This window comes from Hyaena hyaena, unplaced genomic scaffold (assembly GCF_003009895.1).
Source record: "Hyaena hyaena isolate Hyena2069 unplaced genomic scaffold, ASM300989v1 scaffold_65, whole genome shotgun sequence".
Lineage (NCBI taxonomy): Eukaryota > Metazoa > Chordata > Mammalia > Carnivora > Hyaenidae > Hyaena > Hyaena hyaena.
This window is the reverse complement of record NW_024080697.1, coordinates 3,900,044-3,915,252: the sequence shown is the minus strand read 5'-3', so window position 1 is coordinate 3,915,252 and position 15,209 is coordinate 3,900,044. Positions and strand designations below refer to the sequence as shown.

General features: G+C 44.3%; 1 protein-coding gene across 2 annotated transcripts in view; it reads right to left on the bottom strand.

The window, feature by feature from the left end:
* The window catches only part of ADCK1 (aarF domain containing kinase 1), a 117,949-nt gene extending 105,554 nt beyond the window's left edge, over positions 1 to 12,395 (bottom strand). The window contains exon 1 of one of the 2 annotated variants that reach the window (XM_039232360.1): positions 12,309 to 12,395. The gene's annotated coding sequence lies outside the window, so the exon portion shown is untranslated. Of the gene's footprint in view, positions 1 to 91; positions 171 to 12,308 lie in introns of those variants that run through there. The other variant, XM_039232361.1, reaches the window with a different exon arrangement.
* Between the last annotated feature and the right edge of the window lie 2,814 nt (positions 12,396 to 15,209).

The window sequence follows — 15,209 nt, the reverse complement described above, 5'->3', positions numbered from 1 at the left end:
TCTCTCCCTAACTTGTACTGTACACCTCTTTCTCTCAAAAATAAGTATTTTTAAAAATTTTTTAAATAAAATAAAATGCTTAGCAGAGTACCTGCCACAAGTCAACTCTCAAAGTCCTTTTTCCTTCCACAGAGCCTAGCACCATTCCAGGCACTGGGGACGAAGGGAACAAAACAAAGTTCTTGCCCACGTGGCACTTACACTCTAGATAGGATGACAGATCAGAAGCAAACAGACATATATTAAAATAACAACTGGTATTAAGTACGGAGAAAAAAATCCAAAGAGGGTAAGAGTTAGGATGATGACTATGTGACAAAGGTGCTATCTTAGATAGCAAAGGTGGCAGAGCAAACTAACCACCCTTACTTGTAACTACTATTTACACCACCCACACACACAGGCATCATTAGCCCTCAGTGCCCAGGCCACAGCTAAAATGGCAGCTGGTCAGAATCAACCAGATAAGCTCTCTATGTCTGCCTGATTTCCAAAGTTTTATTTCAGTTACAGTAAACTGCCCCTTGTCTAGATGTTGAGCGCCCTGAAGGCAAATACCATGACAATTATTACACTGTCCGCTCACAGTCCTACAGGGTACTTTGCGGTTAGGGATTCAATGTCCAGCTGCTGATTTGATCTGGCTAACCAAACACGCTCCCAGTCAGTGGGATCAAGGGGGTTCAAGGCTTCCTGATACCCTTCCCCACCCTACTTGTACCAGCTCAGCCCACCAGGCAGACTGTTAGAGCATGTGGGGGTCACTGCACTCAGTGGGCTGCTTTCTCTTCAATTTCTGGGAACTCTATATCAGACTAAAATCCTAGACCATAGCTGCAGGTACCAGGGGAGAAGTCCCACCCAGAAGTGAATCACCAAGGAGAAGCCATCTGCATGTGCAAAACCTGTATAGAAGCAGCAGGAAGATTCGGGTCATCACTGTTTGCATCTGTTTTGGACTCAGTCTGTGACCATCCCCTCCCTGCTCTGTGCTTGTTTCCTCTTTGCATGGAAACTGTTGCTACACAGCCTTGTCTTCATTTTCTTTAAAATGTATTTGGACTCATGCCTCATAGTATAGCCACAGTTTTGTTTTTTTTAATTTTTAATTTTATTTGAGAGAACACGAGCTGGAGAGAGGGGCAGAGGAAGAGAGACAGAATCTTAAGCAGGCTCCATTCTCAGCACAGAGCCTGACATGGGGCTCGATCCCACAGACCTGAGCCTAAATCAAGAGTCAGAGGCTCAACCGGTTGAGCCACCCAGGCACCCCACAGATTTTTTTTTTTAAGTATTCACAGGTACATCTTATTCCATTCTTCTACTTTCAATTTACATTCTATACTATTTCTCTAAACAACATATAGTTGATTTTTTCTTTTTGCATTTAATATAACCTATGTATTTAGATTTAATTTTATCATCTTCTATGCCTATTTTTCCTACCTGTTCTATTTCTTTTTCTCTCCTTTCTTGACTCTTTATGGAGTCAGTACTTTTTATAATTCTGTTGTTTTTCTCCTTTTCAGTCTTCTTTTCCTAATTCAACATTTCTAAAGTATGGTCAGAGGCATACCTGTAAAAATACCGTTTCAAAAAGGCAGATTTCGGGGGCACCTGGCTGGCTCAGTGGGTAGAGCTGAGACTCTTGATCTTGGGGTTGTAAGTTTGAGCCCCATGTTGGGGGTAAATATTACTTAAAAATAAAATCTTATTTTTTTTTTAAGTTTATTTATTTTTGAGAGAGCATGTGCTCATGCTCAAGTAGGGGAGGGGCAGAGAGAGACAGAGAGAATCCTGAGCAGGCTCTACGCTGTCAGATCTCACAGGGCTCAACTTCATGAACTGCAAAATCATGACCAGAGCCAAAATCAAGAACTGCAGGCTTCACCAACCGAGCCACACAGGCACCCCTAAAATCTTTTTTTAATGTTGGTTTCTTACATTATAATAACAAAACGAGGGATAAAAATCAGACCATCTCAACCGTGCAGAAAAAGCATTTGACAAAATTCAACACCCATTACTGATTAAAAACTCTCAAAAAAAGTAGGTACAAGGGAACATACCTCAGCTTAACAAAGGCCAGTGACAACAAGCCCCCAGCTAACATCATACTCCATGGTGAAAGGCTGAAAACATTTCCTCTAAGATTAGGAACAGAACGAGGATGCCCACTCTCACCTCCTTATTCAACACAGTACTGGAACCCCAGGCAAGACCAATGAGGCAAGAGATAAAAGGCATCCAAATTGGAAAAGAAGAAGTAAAATTGCCACCATTTGCAGAAAACGTATTATATATAGAAAACCCTAAACAATCCAGCAAAAAACTGTTAGAATAAACAAATTCAGTAAAGCTGCAGGATACAAAATCAGCATGCAAAAATCTGTTATGTTTTAATGCGCTAATAATGAATAATCAGAAAGAGAAATTAAGAAAATCCCACTTATAAGTGCATCAAAAATAAAATAGCTAAGAATAAATTTAACCAAGGAGGTAAAAGACCTATACACTGAAAATTATAAGACACTAAAGAATAAACTGAAGACACAAATAAATGGAAAGATATTCTATGATATGAATTGGAAGAATAGTGTTAAAATTTCCATATTACCCAAAGCACTCTACAGATTCAATGCACTCCCTATCAAAATTCCAACGGCATTTTTTCATAGAAATAGAACAAACTACACTAAAATTTATCTGGAACCACAAAAGACCCAGAATACCCAAAGCAATCTTGAGGAAGAAGAACAAAGCTGAAGGTATCACAGTCTCTGATTATACTACTATATTACAAAACTTTAGTAATCAAAACAGTATGGCATTGCCATAAAAACAGACACATAGATCAATGGTAGCCAACAGAGAGTCCAGAAATAAACCCACGCACATTTGGGCAATTAATTTACAACGAATGAGCCAAGAATACAAAGCGGGGAAAGGACTATTTGTCCTCTCAACAAATAGTGTTTGGAAAACTGGACAGCCACATGCAAAAGAATGAAACTGGACCCTATTTCATATCATACACAAAATCTGACTCAAGGGGCTCCTGGGTGGTTCAGTCGGTTAAACGTCCGACTTCGGCTCAGGTCATGATCTCACAGTTTGTGGGTTCAAGCCCCACGTCAGGTTCTGTGCTGACTGCCAGCTCAGAGCCTGGAGCCTGCTTCAGATCCTGTGTCTCCCTCTCTCTCTGACCCTTCCCTGCTCATGCTGTCTCTCTCTCTCTCTCTCTCTCTCTCTCAGAAATAAATAAAACATCTAAAAAATTTTTAAAAACAAAACAAAAAAACTGACTCAAAATGGGTTAAAGACTTGAACATAAGACCTGAAAACATAAAACTCCTAGAAGAAAACATAGACCTAAAGCTCCTTAACATAATGCTTGACAATGACTTTTTGAATCTGACACTAACAGCAAAAGCAACAAAAGCAAAAATAAACAAATGGGACTATCTCAAACTAAAAAGTTTCCACACAGCAAATGAAACTGTCAACAAAATGAAAAGGCCACCTACTGAATGGGAAAAAAGATTTCCAAATCATGTATCTGATAAGAGGTTAATATACAAGATCTATAAAGAACTCATACAATTCAATAGTTTAAAAAATCTGATTGAAATATGGGCAGAAGATCTGAATAGATATTTTTCAGGGAAGGCACACAAATGGCCAACAGGTATACCAAAGGATGCTCAACATCAGTAATCATCAGGGAAATGGAAACTGAAGCCATAATGAGATATCATCTCAGCCCTGCTAGGATGGCTATTATCAAAAAGACAATAAATAACAAGTGGTGGCAAGGATATGGAGAAAACGGAACCCTCATATACTGTTGGTGGGAATGTGAATTAGTGAAACCACTATGGAAAACAGTATGGAGGCTCCTCAAAGACTTAAAAATACAACTCCCATAGGATTCAGCAATTCCACTTCTGGGTATTTATCCAAAGAAAACAAAAACATTAATTCAAAAAGATGTATGCATTCATATATTCACTGCAGCATACAAGATAACAACCTAAATGTCCACTGATGGATGAATGGATAAAGAAAATGTGATATATATATGTGAATATAATGCAATATAATTCAGCCATAAAAAAGAATGAAATCTTGCCATTTGTGACACATGGATGGACCAGGAGGGTATTATGCTTGTGAAATAAGTCAGAGAGAGAAAGACAAATACCATATGGTCTCACTTGTATGTGGAACCTAAAAAACAAAAACCCAACTCACAGATACAAAGAACAGCTTAGTGGTTACCAAAGGCAGGGGGTGGGATGTGAGCAAAATAAGTGAAGGATTACAAACTTCCAGTTCTACAATAAATAAGTCATGAGGATGTAATATATGGCATGGACTATATTATGGACTACTATTACATATTTTAAAGTTGCTAATAGTAAATCCTAAAAGGTCTCATCACAAGAAAAAAAAAATGAGGGGCACTTGGGTAACTCAGTCTATTAAGTGTCCAACTCTTGATTTTTGCTCATGTCATGATCTCACAGTTCATGAGACTGAGCCGCACAACCAGTTCTGTGTTAACAGCATAGAGCCTGCTTGGGATTCTCTCTCCTTCCCTCCCTCTCTCCCTCCTTCTCTCTCTCTCTGGCCCTCTGCCGTCCCCACCACATGCTCTATCTCTCAAAATAAATATATAAAACATGTTTTAGAAAAAAAAATTTTAAACACACAAAAACACAGATTTCTGAGGTCTACTCACTGACCCGCTGAATCACCAACTCTGGAGATGGGACTCAGGAATCTGCATTTTAATAACATAAGGGTAATTTATGCAAGCTAAAGTTTGAGAACCACTCTTCTAAATACTTTCGTTTTATTTTATTTTTTTAATTTTATGGGTTTTTTTCTGAGAGAGAGAGACAGCATGAGCAAGGGAGGATCAGAGAGAAAGGGAGACACAGAATCTGAAACAGGCTCCAGGCTCTGAGCTAGCTGTTAGCACAGAGCCCGATGTGGGGCTCCAACCCACGAACCATGAGATCATGACCTAAGCCGAAGTTGGAGGCTTAACCGACTGAGCCACCCAGGCGCCCCTGAATTCTTTTTTCTTACATTTATTTATGTTTGAGAGACATAGCACAAGTGGGGGAGGGGCAGAGAGAGAAGGAGACACAGAACCCAAAGCAGGCTCCAAGCTCTTGAGCTGTCAGCACAGAGCCCCATATGGGGCTCGAACCCACGAACCGTGAGATCATGAGCTGAGCCGAAGTCAGACGCTTAACTGACTGAGCCAGCAAGGCGCCCCAGAATTTTATTTTTAATAAAGCGCTTCCATTGCCTTCAGTTCCAACCGTGAAACCTGGCCCTTCCCAGTTTACTGTACCTACTCTCAACCCCCGGTATGTCTGTTGCAGAGTAACTGCAAACAATTATTTTTAAAGAAATAATTTCAGAAACTCATTTCTTTCCCTAAACACAAATGCTCTGGCCCAGCCCCGGTTCAGTTGTGCAGAAAAAGGGATTTATAAATAAAAATAAATAAATAAAAACCTTGTTTTGTAGAACATGCTTTATTTTCTTTATACCTCTTTATTTAGGAAAGCCTCCCTATCCCCGCATCATTCTGCACTTTATTTTTTTGCCAAAATTTTATTTTTTTTAAAGATCTTATTTTTTTTTAAATAATCTCTACTCCCAACATGGGACTTGAACTCACAACCCCAAGATCAAGAGTCACATGCTCTACCGACAGAGCCAGCCAGGAAATGTTCCTCTGCCAACATTTTAGCAAGTCAAGGGTTCCTTCGGACCAGACGCGGTGGTTGAGAACACGGGCTCCAGCAGGCCTGCGCCAGAGCCCCTACAGCTACCTGCCACCCGGGTTAGCAACCAAACTGCTAACGCTCTCTGAATCTTGCGACCTTGTCTATAAAATGGGATGATGACGGCAGTGTCTACTGGATGGGGTGGTGAGGGACGAGGAAATCAGGCAAACTGTATAGCGAGGTGCCACCGTCCACAGTGAGAACACAGTAGCAACTACTGTCACCAGCACCACTTTGTTATCTCTGATTATTATTACTACTAGTAATTATTTCCTCTCCCAATGCCATGTTTCGGTAAAGGACCTTATTAACTCCCCTGCCTGTCGCCTTCTGCGGGACTTCTGCGTGCCCCACTTCTAACATCCTGGCAGGCCCCCACCTCACTCTACTTTTTCACCTTATTCTCTACACCCTCAGCCTGCAGAATTTGCCGTCAAAAAGGGCAGCATACAGGTCATGATCTCATGGTTCATGAGATTGAGCCCTACATCATGCTCCATGCTGACAGTGTGGAGCCTGCTTGGAATTCTGTCTCCTCGCTCTCTCTGCCCCTCCCCTCACTTGTACCTTCTCTCACACACACAGAAAATAGAAAATTTGTTTTAATTTTTTTAATGTTTATTTTTGAAAGTGAGAGAGACAGAACGTGAGCAGGGGAGAGGCAGAGAGGGAGACACAGAATCCGAAGCAGCCTCCGAGCTGTCAGCACAGAGCCCGATACAAGGCTCAAACCCACAAACCATGAGATCATGACCTAAGCTGAAGTTAGATGTTTAACCAACGGAGTCACCCAGGTGCCCCAAAATAAAAAGTGTTTACAAAGGGCAGCAACATCCTCAATTTGCCCTTGTCTTGCCAGACACAGGTTCCCAACTGGACCCAGGAGCAGGCCTTCCATTAGGCTGAGTGTCCTCAGCTCCTTACGCATCTTCCTCATTCAAGATCATCAGCGCAGTCCATGAGGGACTGTTCCCTGTGGGGCCTGCATAGAAGTCCTCATTAAAAAGGTCATCCGGGGGCACTTGGGTGGCTCAGTCGGTTAAACACCTGACTCTTGATTTCAGCTTAGGTCATGATCTCACAGTTCATGGGACCAAGCCCCATGTCAGGCTATGAACTGAGCGCGCAGAGCCTGCTTTGGTTCTTTCTCTCCCTCTCCTTCTGCTCCTCCCCTTCGTGTGCCTGCTCCCGCTTGATCACGCACCCTCTCTCTCTCTCAAAAGATAGATAGATAGATAGATAGATAGATAGATAGATAGATAGATAGTCAGTCAGTCATATAGAGGGACGGGTAGTCAGGACCTCAGCCTCTGGAGTCAGGAAGGCTTCTGCTCTGCTGCTCACTAGCTGTGTGACCTTGAACAAGCCACACCTCTTGGAGCCTCCACCTAAACATCTACAAAAGAGTTCTTGATAGTACCTCCCTCCTAGGGCCACTGTGAGCATTTGATGAGATGCTGTTTTAACATAATACCTAACATACTCAGCAAATAAGATGTCTTTTCCCTGCTGTCACTTTAAACTTCATTTCTTCTTCCCAGAAACACTGACAAGCTTACGTAGAAGAACTCCCAGCACCTGGGAGGCCAGGATGTGGCACTACCTTGTACGATTAACGAAGCAAGGGAGGACGCCCACTTATCTTGCCTGAACCGCTCAACCGTTCCCCATTCCAAAGCCATTTCCCCACATCTTATCGGGCCCTTACTCCCCACCGGAGTCATTATCACCCTAACCTCCACATGCACTCATTATCCTACCTTCCCTCCCCTTACCAGAAAGTCCAAGTTCTCTAGCAAGGGATTCAAGGCCCACCTATTCTCACCCCACCCCACCTTGTCAGCTTCGTCTCCCAAATACCTCTGCACACTCAGCACTCCCCCCCATCCCTCTATGAAGCCTTCTGTGAAGCAGCCACTTAGAATTAGTTGCTCTTTCCCATCCAGTCTTGTTATGCACTGCTTTTATCTCTAAGGATCTGGTCCTGTATCTTGTCTCTTCTACTAGATCCAAAGGGCAGAATTTGTTAATATATTACATAATTAATTTATAAGTTTGCTAACAAGTTAGCAATGAGTAAAAGAGTGAATTTTTCCACCTAAACATGGTAACTTCAGTCCAATCATGCATTCCCCTGCTCTCAACTCTCTAATGGCTCCCACCTTACTCAGATGAAGACCCAAGGCACTGGCCTACAAGGCCCTACCTGATTTGACTCCCCAGTTTCCTCCAAGGTCTCAGGCCCTTCCATTTTCTCCCTTGCTCACCGCACTCCAAAAGCACTAATGTTCAAGCCATTCATCAAACCCACCATTCTGGCCTCAGAGCTTTTGCTCTTGCTTTTCTCCCTGCCTAGCACACGGGTCACAAACTATTTCAGTAAAGGGCCATATATTGAATATTTTCAGCTTTGCAGACTATATATAATGCCTCTGTCACAAATACTCAACTCCGCATTGTAGCACAAGGCAAAAGTCAAGCATAGACAACATATAAGGAGGGGCGCCTGGGTGGATCAGTCGATTAAGCATCCAACTTTGGCTCAGGTCATGATCTCATGGTTTGTGGGTTCAAGCCCCGCATCGGGCTCTGTGCTGACAGCTAGCTCAGAGCCTGGAGCCTGTCTTCAGATTCTGTGTCTCCCTCTCTCTCTGACCCTCTCCTACTCATGCTGTCTCTATCTCTCTCTCAAAAATAAATAAAACATTAAAAAAAAAAAGACAACATATAAGGTAATGTGTGGCCAGATGTGGCCCAGAGGATACAGTTTACCAAATTCTGCCTTAGCATAGTAGGTGCTCCAATATACTGAATGAATGAATCCAGGGAGAAACTATTCCTCCCTAGGCCAGTGCAGAGTCACTAACAACACGGGTCCCCGGGTGAGAATCATCCCCGGGCTGTCAATTCAATAGCCATCCTCCACCAGCACCCCAGCACTCCTGCCCAGCTCTGGCCACTTAAACCCCATCTTCCTGGGCACCATCCTCCAGGCCTGTCCCTTAGGCCACGGTGCCACCCTGGGAGGGGAGGGGAAGCCACAGCGAGAAATAGACACAATTCCCAAGACCCGGTTTTCATGCAAATGTCCCCAGTAATAAAAGAGGTGGAAATTGAAAAACATAAAATAGATGATAGAGGAGCCAAACTGTGCCTAAATAGACTGGAGCCAGAGTTTTCCATAAGGTGTCAGTGAGTCTTTAACATGCAAATGAGCTGCTTCCCTCAGGGTATTTTAAAAGACCCTGTCAGCCGTGAAATATGTCTGTCGATGAAAAACACCTTTCATTATTAAACCTTTTGCTAATGAATCACCTGCCCTGTTCTGTTTACTTGCCTTTCTGACTTTCACCTGAGTTACCTCTCACAGGAGCACACACTTTTGGGAGGGGCCTGTAGGACACCAAGACCCTAAAAACCTAAAAATTAGATGACAGTTTTAGCAACAACTAACCTTTACAAAGCCCTCTGCACTCATTATCTCATTAGATATTCCACACAACCCAGTAAGATGAGACAAATATTATTATCATCCACAGGCATAAATAAGGGAAGGGACAAGCAGAGGATTGAGAGATTTTTCCCAGGTGCTCAATTAATAAATGGCAGAATTGGAGCTTGAGCCTGTCTATGGCACATGACCTCTGTAACAGGGACTCCGGACACTAATGTCCTTACCACCCCTCACAAGTAACCATTCAGTCACTGTGGGGCAGCGACTCTGCTTTCTGACCCTCTACACTGCCCAAAGGGCAGGCATGTGGAAGACACTGGTTGGAGCCCGGAAAATCAACATGTCAGAGTATCGACCAAAGCACCTCACCAGAAATAACCAACTCTGTCTATGAAACAGTTAGGAGGGCGGTGTTATTGTCAAATCTCTATGAATGGAATTCATCTTCTTGGACCATAGGGAACACCCCAGCAGGTGATGAAATGAGGCAAAAGGCAAGTGTGGAAAGTTCTACAAATGGGAAGTTGATGGTCAAATGGAAGGTCCATCCTCTTGACAGAACTAAATGGGGAACCAATCACTTACAGTTTGCAGTGGGCCAATGAGTGGCTAGGCCTACGAGTTACCACCCACGTGCAGTCCCCATGCCACATTCCAGGTCAATAAGCATGGAATCACCTGTCCTGCTTGGTGCACAGGTGAGAATGGTCAGAAGAAAGGCACTTTGGGCTCTAACTCCATCATTCCCATATAGTGAGCGCAGTCTCCTCCCATTTCCTAGAGAGGCTATTAGAAAGATGAGCATTATTTCTTCTGGTCTACTCCCAAGACTGGAAAAGACCCTTGGAGACAGTGATCAGGTTTTCAGGGAAATCTGGTAATTGATGCGGATAAAAAGCAAACAAGGTGAGGGGCGCCTGGGTGGCTCAGTCGATTAAGCATCTGACTCTTGGTTTCAGCTCAGGTCATGATCTTGAGGTTCCGGAGCTCCAGCCCCATGTGCTGACAATGCCGAGTCTGCTTGGGATTCTCTCTTTCTCTCCCTCTCTCTCTGCTCCTCCCCCACTGATGTACACATGTGTGCTCTCTCTCTCAAAATAAATGAACTTTAAAAAAAATTAGCAAACAAGGTGGATATCATCATGGCTCAAGTCTAGAAAGATGCGGAGTCGATACCCAGGGACCATCTAGTTGGCCTGATCAGGTTTACAACCTGCCCTGCCACTAATGATGCAGTCCAAATAAAATCATACTCCCTTTCTAGGGCTTGATACCCAGAAGGTGGCTGAATCAATACTGATTGAATAAAGGAATCCCTGGCTGATGCCACGGTCCCAGAGCAGACAAGGAAAATAAATCTCACCCAGGCAAGGAATAAAATTCCCCATTCAGGGGCGCCTGGGTGGCTCAGTCGGTTAGGCGTCCAACTTTGGCTCAGGTCGTGATCTCAAGGTTCGTGGGTTCGAGTCCCACGTCGGGCTCTGTGCTGACAGCTCAGAGCCTGAAGTCTGCTTCAGATTCTGTGTCTCCCTCTCTCTCTAACCCTCCCCTGCTCGTGCTCTCTCTTCTCTCTCTCAGAAATTTAAAAAAAAAAAAAGAAAGAAAGAAAAAGAAATTCCCCATTCAGTCCATCCTGGGAAACTGGAGACTCAGGGAAAACAGTGAAAAACCAAGCACAAAGAGCAAGTGGCAGGTAAAGGGTAGGTCTCTGAGGTCCCTCCTGCACAGAAATCTAAGTCCACGAGATTTAGTTAGTGAGTTGGGGGCCAGGGAGCTGGACAGGGAATGGCAGAATGGATGCCAGAACCAAGCACTATTCTTTATCTTATAGGTCCCCTGTCTGCAAGAAAATGTATACAGCAGGAAGGAATCAAATGCAGGCTCTCCCAGCAGAGGTCAAATCTTACGTCTGTGAAGGCTGTTGAGAAACAGCCAAGCCAACAACGACACATTAGAATATGATGTAATCCAGGAAAAATGACAAAAGTGTAGACTTCAGAAAATCCGTATATAAAATAATGTAGGGGCAAATTAACAATATACACAGTCATATGCACATGTTTATCATAATTACAAAAAGTTAAACTGGCAAACCCATAACCCAGTGTGAGGAATTGGTGTTTTAAGTTAACAGGATTTTTTCCCCCCTGTAAAGCAGTAGTGCTCAAAATCATGTCCTGGGCAGCATCTGTCTCCAGGGAGCATGTTAGAAATGCAAATTCTTGCTCCCCACCCCAGACCTAGTGATTCAGAAACTCTGGGGATGGGGTCCAGCACTGCGTATAGTATAACAAGCCCTCCAGGTGATTCTGACGCAGTCTGATAGCTTGTGCAATAAGAAAATGCTTAAAGAAAACATACGAAGACACAGAGAGAGTCTAGTTCCCTTTCACCTCGGCAAGTATTTCTTGAGCACCCACGAAGTGCCAAATGATCATGGGCGTGATCAATAAATACTTGTTGAATTGGTTGACTTCCTACCTAGTAAAAAGTAAATGTCACTTAACCTGGGGAGAGAGCTGCGCTAAGGGGCTTCCAGAGGCGGCTCTCCATACGCAGCTGTTACCAGCACGTTTAGTGGGAGAACTGGGAGCGCAGGGCCGCGCAAAGTGCGGGAGATCAGAGCGCTCCCGGGCACGCGGCGCTACCAGACCGCAGGGATCTCGGCGGCGCCCCACGCTCTAGTCCGGACCACGCCGGGCCCCCCGCCGCCCGCGCCTCGCAGCCCACACACAGCCTGGGGAGAGGTCGCCTGGGTGAGCCACCTGATGCCTCCTCCTTCAGCTCCAGCCCTGCCTGCATGCGAGACTGCGCCACCGAAGTAGCCAGTCCACGCTTCTGCCCACTGGGGAGCCTGGCAGGCGAGTCACCGCAGAGGAGGCGGGGCCCTGCCGGTCACGTGGCCGCGCGCCGGCCTGGGTGACAAGGTCAAGGGCCGAGGGGTCCCTCCCCGCGGTTCCAGCGGAGGCGGGCGCCCGGCTCATTTACACAGCCACCCCAGCGCTCTAGGCACCGCGCAACTCTGGCGATACTGTCCTACTCACCCCAAGCGACGCGGGGACGCGGCGCCGGATTCCGCGCCGCAGCCGGGTGACGGGATTCGCAGGGACTTGGCTCTCAGCCACCCGCTGATTGCGCCTAATGAAGCGGAGGCGCCGCGCGGCCTGCCGGGACTTGTAGTCCGTGGTTCCCTAAGCCGCGGGCACGCGAGCCACCGGACCCGCGCTCCGCGTGGACCGCTCCTTCCGAGGAGGCAGAGGAGTCAAGACACCTGATCTGTCAGAGGGCCTTGTTTTTTTCCCCGGGCTACGGACACACCATCTTTCTAAAAACTTGTTTTCAATAGTCTTTCCGAAGGAGGCGTAGATTCGTGTTCGGTGGAGGATGGAGTTGTGTATTTCAAATAAGGTATTAGAACAAGTAAGCGAGGAAGATATTCACTGACAGTTGCCGAATGGTGAGAATTTGCTGATTGATCTTCGTTATCTTTGGCCCCCATTCGTTCATTCATTGACCTGTATCGCATGTTTGTAAGATGTGCTTTGGAGGTATTCATCAGACGTTCATTCATTCCACAATTATCTCTTGAGCTACTTCCTGGGGGAGCAGAGATGGGAGGGGTGGATGCGGCAGTCGTCTATCAATTCAATACAATTCCAGTCAAATTTCCAGCAGGATTTTGCTTGGACTTTCACAAGCTAATAAAAAATTTATATGCAAAAACAAAGGGTAAAGCATAGCCAAAACACTCCTGGTGAATGACATGTTTCAAGGACTTGGCCCCTCATGTATCAATATTTATTATAATGCTATAAAAAATTAAAGCCGTTTAGTATTATTGTAAGGATAGGCAGGGGTGGGGAGACAGAGAAGAAATCAGCCCAGAAACAGATCTAGGAATATGTGTGATCTTGATATATGATGGAGCTGGCATTATAGGTCAGTGGGGATAGACACATGATTCAGTATATGAGCTGGCACAACTAGTTATCTGTTGGATTCCTCACTCCAGGTAGATTAAAGACTTTCAAGGGGAAAAGCAAAATAAGGTGTTTTAAAAGAAAATAAACGAAAACATTCAATGATCTCAGGGTAGGGTTTATTAAATGACACAAACATACAATACCTTGGTAAATATGAACTACATTAAATTCAATAACTTCTCTTCATCGACAGCATTAAAAAACAAGCCACAGACTAAGATAATTGCAGTACAGAGACAGCAGTAGTATAGAATTGCATAATCCAGCCCCCACTGTCTCCCATGGGTGAGGTATGCATGCTAAGATAAAAACATGAATAATTTTCAAGCATTGTGAGAAGTGTGAGCTGAAGGTATGAACAAAGTGATATAGGGACACAAAGAAGGGAGCAGTAATTTTGCCCAGGAGATTCTGAAATGCTCCATAAACTAAGAACTGACTTGGAGGCTGGGAATTAAAGTCTGAATAGGGGATTCCCTGGAGAAAGTTGTTGGCATCAAAAAAAATCATATAAAAATGCAGTAAAATACAGTAAAGGACATAGAGGTATTTAAATTAGAATGGGAAATTTAAAACCAGAGAGAAGACAGAATAAATACATTAAAAACTTAATATGGTTCCTCTAATCGCCCCCCTAAGTTTACCTGTGAAAATGTTACCAGCAGGCTAGTAGCTGCCCTGAGGAATGGAAATAGGGAAGTGAAGGCTAGAGAACTTTCAGTTTACATCCTGTGCCCTTGTATCATATTTGAATTTTTTTTCAACGAATGTGCATATAACTTTTACAACTAAAATTTAATTTTTAAACATTTTTAAAATTTTAATTTTTAAGCCTTCCAGTTCAACGTGGTATGTTGAGTATACTCGTTTAAACCCACTGCTTCCTGAAATCCCATGAAAATGACAGGAAAGGAATCAAAAAGTCATAAAAGCCAAAGGGAACAAGTGAAGAGACAACAGCAGATAGGAAAAATAAAAAAATAAATGTGGGAAGCTCCAATACAGGTAGGCAAATAAGACTCTTATAAACAAGCCAGTGTCTGAGCCCCAGCCCCAGAAGTTTCTAATTTTAGAGTCTAGCTTGGGATGTGGAGCTCCCTCCGTAATCCTTAGAAAGCTCCCTCAGTGATTTTAATGGGCAGCTTAGTGGAAAAGCTCTGTCAAGGAGGCAGTTCGTGTAGTGAAAAGTGGGTGGATTGAGAGCAGTGGTTCTCAGCCAGGTTAGAATCCCCTGGAGAGCTTGAACAATCCTTCTGGGCCACACCCTGGCCCTCTTAAGTCATTTTCTGGGTGAAGGACCTGGGTGTAACTATTTTGTGGAGCTCCCCAGAGGGCTTCAATGCACAAAGTTAGACACCACTGAGTTTGAACTGTGTGACTTAAAGTACATTTTCTAATTTGGCAGAGCTGGACCTTCCTTTTGATTTTCCAGTGGTAAAATGATAAAATAGTGGTTTCCTTCTTGATAAAAAGTGTTAATCACCATCTGTCCTACCTACCTCAGAAGTCCTTGTGAGGATCAGGTGAGACGGGGAGTGCACTTTGAAAACTGGATATTGCTGTGAAGACATGTCCCATTAAGCTTAGAAGAAAATCCAGACTCTTTACTCAACTCACACAGGACCTGCTCCTACTTACTCCCTCTGTCTCCAGCCTCACCACCCTTCTCCCTCCCAGCTCAGGCCACTCCAACCCAACCAGCTTCCTGTCTGTTCCTCCACCTGCCAAACTGGCTGCTGCCACGAGACCCTTACAGTTGCTGTTCCCCCATAATTTCACAGGTCTGCTCCATCCCAGCAATCTGTTCTCTGTTCCCATGTCACCCCCTCCAGGGATGGAGGGAGGCCATCCCTGACTGTCCTTATCTAACTAACCACCACCAACCCTATACATTCCCTGAGACTCACTCTGTCCCCTTACCTTGCTTTATTATTGTAGCACTCATCAGTACTTGAAATTATA